Source organism: Amphibalanus amphitrite, unplaced genomic scaffold, assembly GCF_019059575.1.
Source record: "Amphibalanus amphitrite isolate SeventyFive unplaced genomic scaffold, NRLGWU_Aamphi_draft 000523F_arrow, whole genome shotgun sequence".
NCBI classification, from domain to species: domain Eukaryota; kingdom Metazoa; phylum Arthropoda; class Thecostraca; order Balanomorpha; family Balanidae; genus Amphibalanus; species Amphibalanus amphitrite.
This window is the reverse complement of record NW_024882017.1, coordinates 32,226-37,682: the sequence shown is the minus strand read 5'-3', so window position 1 is coordinate 37,682 and position 5,457 is coordinate 32,226. Positions and strand designations below refer to the sequence as shown.

Here is a 5,457-nt window from a genome sequence, read left to right as displayed (position 1 = left end):
AAGGCACCTTGAGTTCAAACTATGAAGTGACTCCAAGCGAAATATAGCAGAAATTGGGACTTAAACGAGCTTAGAAATAATCTGCTTAGTGCTGGATGAGTGTTTTCACTTTAAATGAACACCACCATATTTGAGTCATGAAAAAGTGTTGAGTAAGCATAAGCTTGTAGCATAAAAGATTTAAATGAACACCACCATATTTGAGTCATGAAAAAGTGTTGAGTAAGCATACTAAACAGGGAAGAGAATTCGGCTACAGCCCATCTTGCAACGCCTCAATGAAATTTAACGAGAAACTTAAATTGAGGGAGCAGCTACATAACTGAGGTAAAGTCCATAAATCCTTGTGGATTTACCTACATACCTGAGGTAAATCCACAAGGCACCTTGAGTTCAAACTATGAAGTGACTCCAAGCGAAATATAGCAGAAATTGGGACTTAAACGAGCTTAGAAATAATCTGCTTAGTGCTGGATGAGTGTTTTCACTTTAAATGAACACCACCATATTTGAGTCATGAAAAAGTGTTGAGTAAGCATAAGCTTGTAGCATAAAAGATGTTTGTGATAAGTCACTAGATTGTAAAGTGTTAGTCTCTGCACATTGATTCTCTGATTGTTTGAATGATGAAGTCTCTGCACAGTCTCTAATTGACTGAATAAGCTCTGCAGTGACAATAAATGAACACCACCATATTTGAGTCATGAAAAAGTGTTGAGTAAGCATAAGCTTGTAGCATAAAAGTAAGCATAAGCTTGTAGCATAAAAGATGTTTGTGATAAGTCACTAGATTGTAAAGTGTTAGTCTCTGCACATTGATTCTCTGATTGTTTGAATGATGAAGTCTCTGCACAGTCTCTAATTGACTGAATAAGCTCTGCAGTGACAATAAATGAACACCACCATATTTGAGTCATGAAAAAGTGTTGAATAAGCATAAGCTTGTAGCATAAAAGATGTTTGTGATAAGTCACTAGATTGTAAAGTGTTAGTCTCTGCACATTGATTCTCTGATTGTTTGAATGATGAAGTCTCTGCACAGTCTCTAATTGACTGAATAAGCTCTGCAGTGACAATAATGAATTTCATGGGAAGATTTTATTTGTAATAAAAGAAGGTAATATTTTGAGTTGATTTTACCTATTCTGTGAAGATCATAGCATGTTTAACAGCATTCCAAACAGGCATGTCAATTGTTGGATGGATCTTGGGATGTCCTTGAAGTGTGTTTACCATATGTTGTTTTTTATTCAAAGTTATTGTATTGTTCATTATTGTAAAAGCCAAGCAACTTTTGCAACATTGAGGATCATACTTTAGCTTTGGAAACAAGACATATGTAGTTATGCTGATCTTCTTTTCCAGAGTCTTTGATTATCACTTAATTTCATTCACTTTTGATGTAGTGAAATTCATAATCATTTTTTTGACAAGCTACATTTGAATGTATTGTATATGTATTGTTGCCCCTTTTTACCATGCATATTTAAGCTTGTAGCATAAAAGATGTTTGTGATAAGTCACTAGATTGTAAAGTGTTAGTCTCTGCACATTGATTCTCTGATTGTTTGAATGATGAAGTCTCTGCACAGTCTCTAATTGACTGAATAAGCTCTGCAGTGACAATAAATGAACACCACCATATTTGAGTCATGAAAAAGTGTTGAGTAAGCATAAGCTTGTAGCATAAAAGTAAGCATAAGCTTGTAGCATAAAAGATGTTTGTGATAAGTCACTAGATTGTAAAGTGTTAGTCTCTGCACATTGATTCTCTGATTGTTTGAATGATGAAGTCTCTGCACAGTCTCTAATTGACTGAATAAGCTCTGCAGTGACAATAAATGAACACCACCATATTTGAGTCATGAAAAAGTGTTGAGTAAGCATAAGCTTGTAGCATAAAAGATGTTTGTGATAAGTCACTAGATTGTAAAGTGTTAGTCTCTGCACATTGATTCTCTGATTGTTTGAATGATGAAGTCTCTGCACAGTCTCTAATTGACTGAATAAGCTCTGCAGTGACAATAATGAATTTCATGGGAAGATTTTATTTGTAATAAAAGAAGGTAATATTTTGAGTTGATTTTACCTATTCTGTGAAGATCATAGCATGTTTAACAGCATTCCAAACAGGCATGTCAATTGTTGGATGGATCTTGGGATGTCCTTGAAGTGTGTTTACCATATGTTGTTTTTTATTCAAAGTTATTGTATTGTTCATTATTGTAAAAGCCAAGCAACTTTTGCAACATTGAGGATCATACTTTAGCTTTGGAAACAAGACATATGTAGTTATGCTGATCTTCTTTTCCAGAGTCTTTGATTATCACTTAATTTCATTCACTTTTGATGTAGTGAAATTCATAATCATTTTTTTGACAAGCTACATTTGAATGTATTGTATATGTATTGTTGCCCCTTTTTACCATGCATATTTTTGTGTCTTGTGGGGTCTCATATAGCAATAACAAGAGCAGTGACATGCATAGTTTGCTTGTGTTGTCACAACTTTGTACAATATTTCCAGCTTTATGATATGCAGTTATCAGTCACATTGGGCATCACGCATATATTTTTCCCTGCTGGAGGGAAGACACAGGAGGGAACTAGTGACTCATGTTTTTGCTTCTATCGCTTCACCCCTGGGGAATCAGTTCCTACACCCCTTGAGTATAATGGTCACCAAGGGGTGCTGTCCTGACACGTCCACTTTCTGTTGAGAAGGTTAGAACAAACACCATGTGTGTCATTTAGTTGCACATATAATACCTCAATGTTAAGTCTGCATAAAGTCTGAAGTCTGTAGCCACTCTTAATCCTAGGTTGTTGTGACTTTAATCTAGCCTGGGTGGATATTTTGCTGTGCTAAAAGCACGGACTGCGTTACGCCCCAGCACGGCGGCCGGGGCGCCTCCCCTGGAAGAAAACGGCACCGGGGAGGGGGGACGGACGGCGAGGGGCCGGGGAAGGAGCGCGGCACCGTAACCCCACAAGCCGCCCGCAACACCGCCGTTATTCTTGTGCCTCTTGGGCGCCGCCGACGCCCTGCGGATGGGGAGCGCATCCCAGACGGGCGGGAGCCAGGAGGGCCGCCCGCGCCACCCGGCCGGCGAAGCAGCAGCCCGGCCAGGCGCGGCGGGCGGCTGGGTGGCGGCCGGACATGACATGGCCAGTCACCGTGCCGTTTTCGAGAAATTTAGTATAAAAGCACGACATTACCGAGATTTGAGCTCACACCCATATATGGCCTTCGCTCAGACAGTATACGAACAGGTGACGGGGATACCTCCCATAGAAGGATGAGACACGAATTTAATGCTAAATATTAGCGGCCGGCCGCTGTAGGGACGTTTTTGTACGACTTATATCTCCGCAGCCACTGGACCGTTACACTTGCGGTTTTTTGTGTGGGGTAGTGTGTGCCCTTCTTAGAAGTATTTTACTATGGACAATGCATGCGGGTAACCCCCACTGCACGTGACACGTGTAAAACAGAGAGGTGTCACTTTTGTTGTAATGACAATAGCACGGTACAACTTGATTGTAATGACAATAACTACATTATAAAAAGGATGTAGGCACCCACCGGGCAATGTGTTTAAATGTGTCACGGTTGGGGTGCAACTGCACGTGCACATGTGCAGGGTGACGCTTCTAGATCTCGAGAACGGCCGGGCCGATTGTGCTCAGATTTGGCACATCGCTAGAGACCGGTTAGTAGGGTGCCGTGCGCAAGTGGGAACTGAAAATGTCTAAAATGGAGATGTTGCAGCTTGAAGGAAATGCAATCAAACTGTCAATCATACAGTGATACTGTTTTTTTTTTTTACAGGAGACAAGATTGAAGTGCAGCCAACACTGCATGGTGCTTATCACAAGAGCTGACCCATTGCTGTTTTTCAACTCTTCTGGAAAAGGTAATATTGGCAGACACTTACATTGTTTCACAATCTACGTTCTGGTATGGGTCTCCCCTCCGTATACGGCGGGGAGACTACAACCCTATATGATGCACTCTTGGCTGCATCCCCACCCCACCCTTTCCCCTTACAGTATGAAGTATGAAAAACAGTGATTTTTTACTGGAGCTGCAAAGTGTGCCTTTGAACCACCTTATGATATACTAGTATCTAAAGTATTTGTCCATCAGGATCAGTTATCTAATGGCAGTAGACTGTTGTCTTCACATACTTCATATCTATTTGGGCTACTGCATTGTGTTCTGTAAAAAATATGGAAAACGTTTTGGTTGTAGTTTTTAGTGGAATGCTTCTTTACAGATCCCAAAAGAAGGTAACAGCTTGTTTCCTTCACCGCCACCAGTCTACCTGCTCTCTGCACACTCGGCAGAGCGCGGCAGGGCACCCCACGGAGCTGCACTAGTCACATCCGGGCCCCACGCCGGTCGACGGCCGATGCGATGGAGGCACTACTCCGAGCTGGACTGGTGGCCGGCTCGGAGCTGGTGGATGTCGACCGCGGAGCGGCGATCTACTCCTTCCACCGGGCCCGGCAGCAGGAGCTCCAGATGTCCTTGTGCCACCCGTCCGGCCAGGCCTCCATCCACCTTGTAGAGGCGGAGCGGGAGACGGTGAAGCTCACGGCTCCGTTGGAACATGGCCGCTGGGAGGCCTGCGGCGCGGACGACGGATGCGGCAGTTGGTCAAGACACGGCAGCCTACTCGAGGTGCTTCTCGCCTGGAGGACGCAGGCGAATCGCGTTATCCGAGCTGTGCCTCGTCATGGTGCGATGAGCCTTAATAGACTAATGCATATTCTTCCTTTGGCTGTAATTCATTTGCTGCTGCCCGCTGGGCTAAGGAGTAACTCTGGGCGCCTACTTTGAGCAGACGCTCGTCCAGTGCCGCTCTTCGTTTGCCGCACATATCTTTATTTATTCTTTGTTACAATTCCGTCTTTGGTCATTTTTTTTTACATTGGGGGCACTTGAAAGTTTTGTTTTTAAATCTGTGGACATTGAACCTGGAATCGTTTTTTTGTCGGATTTCGGTTTTGTTTTTGCACTGTGGAAATATCTCGTTCAATATTTTTTAAGATAGGGCGTGCTAAAACTTTTAGTCTCATTACTCCTCTGTGCATCTAAATTCTAAAGTACTATAATGTGCATCTCAAGTGTTTGGTGCTGTACTGTTATTATTTATGGTTAATCCAGTGCTGTACTGTTATTATTTATGGTTAATCCAGTTTTTATTCGATTGAATCGTTGTGTGTAAGGTGCATGACATCCGCGTACCGCCTGTAGCAGTGTTATATATTTTCATTTATGCTGGAAAATAATAACTTTCTTGTTCATTGGCTTTATTCGATGACAGAGACGTGCCAGATGACTGGGGCTGCGACTTGACTTGGTAGTTGTTAACGTTGCAAACTTCAACCATCAAGCATGATGTGGAAACGTCACATTCCGTTATCAAATCTTCGTACCGTAAATACTGA

General features: G+C 42.3%; 1 long non-coding RNA gene across 1 annotated transcript; it reads left to right on the top strand.

Moving 5' to 3' along the window:
- The first annotated feature begins 348 nt into the window (after positions 1 to 348).
- On the top strand, positions 349 to 4,999 carry LOC122393209. Its single transcript, XR_006258659.1, has 3 exons — positions 349 to 2,066; positions 3,833 to 3,917; positions 4,281 to 4,999. It is a non-coding gene; the product is annotated as an uncharacterized LOC122393209 (long non-coding RNA).
- The last annotated feature ends 458 nt before the right edge of the window (positions 5,000 to 5,457 follow it).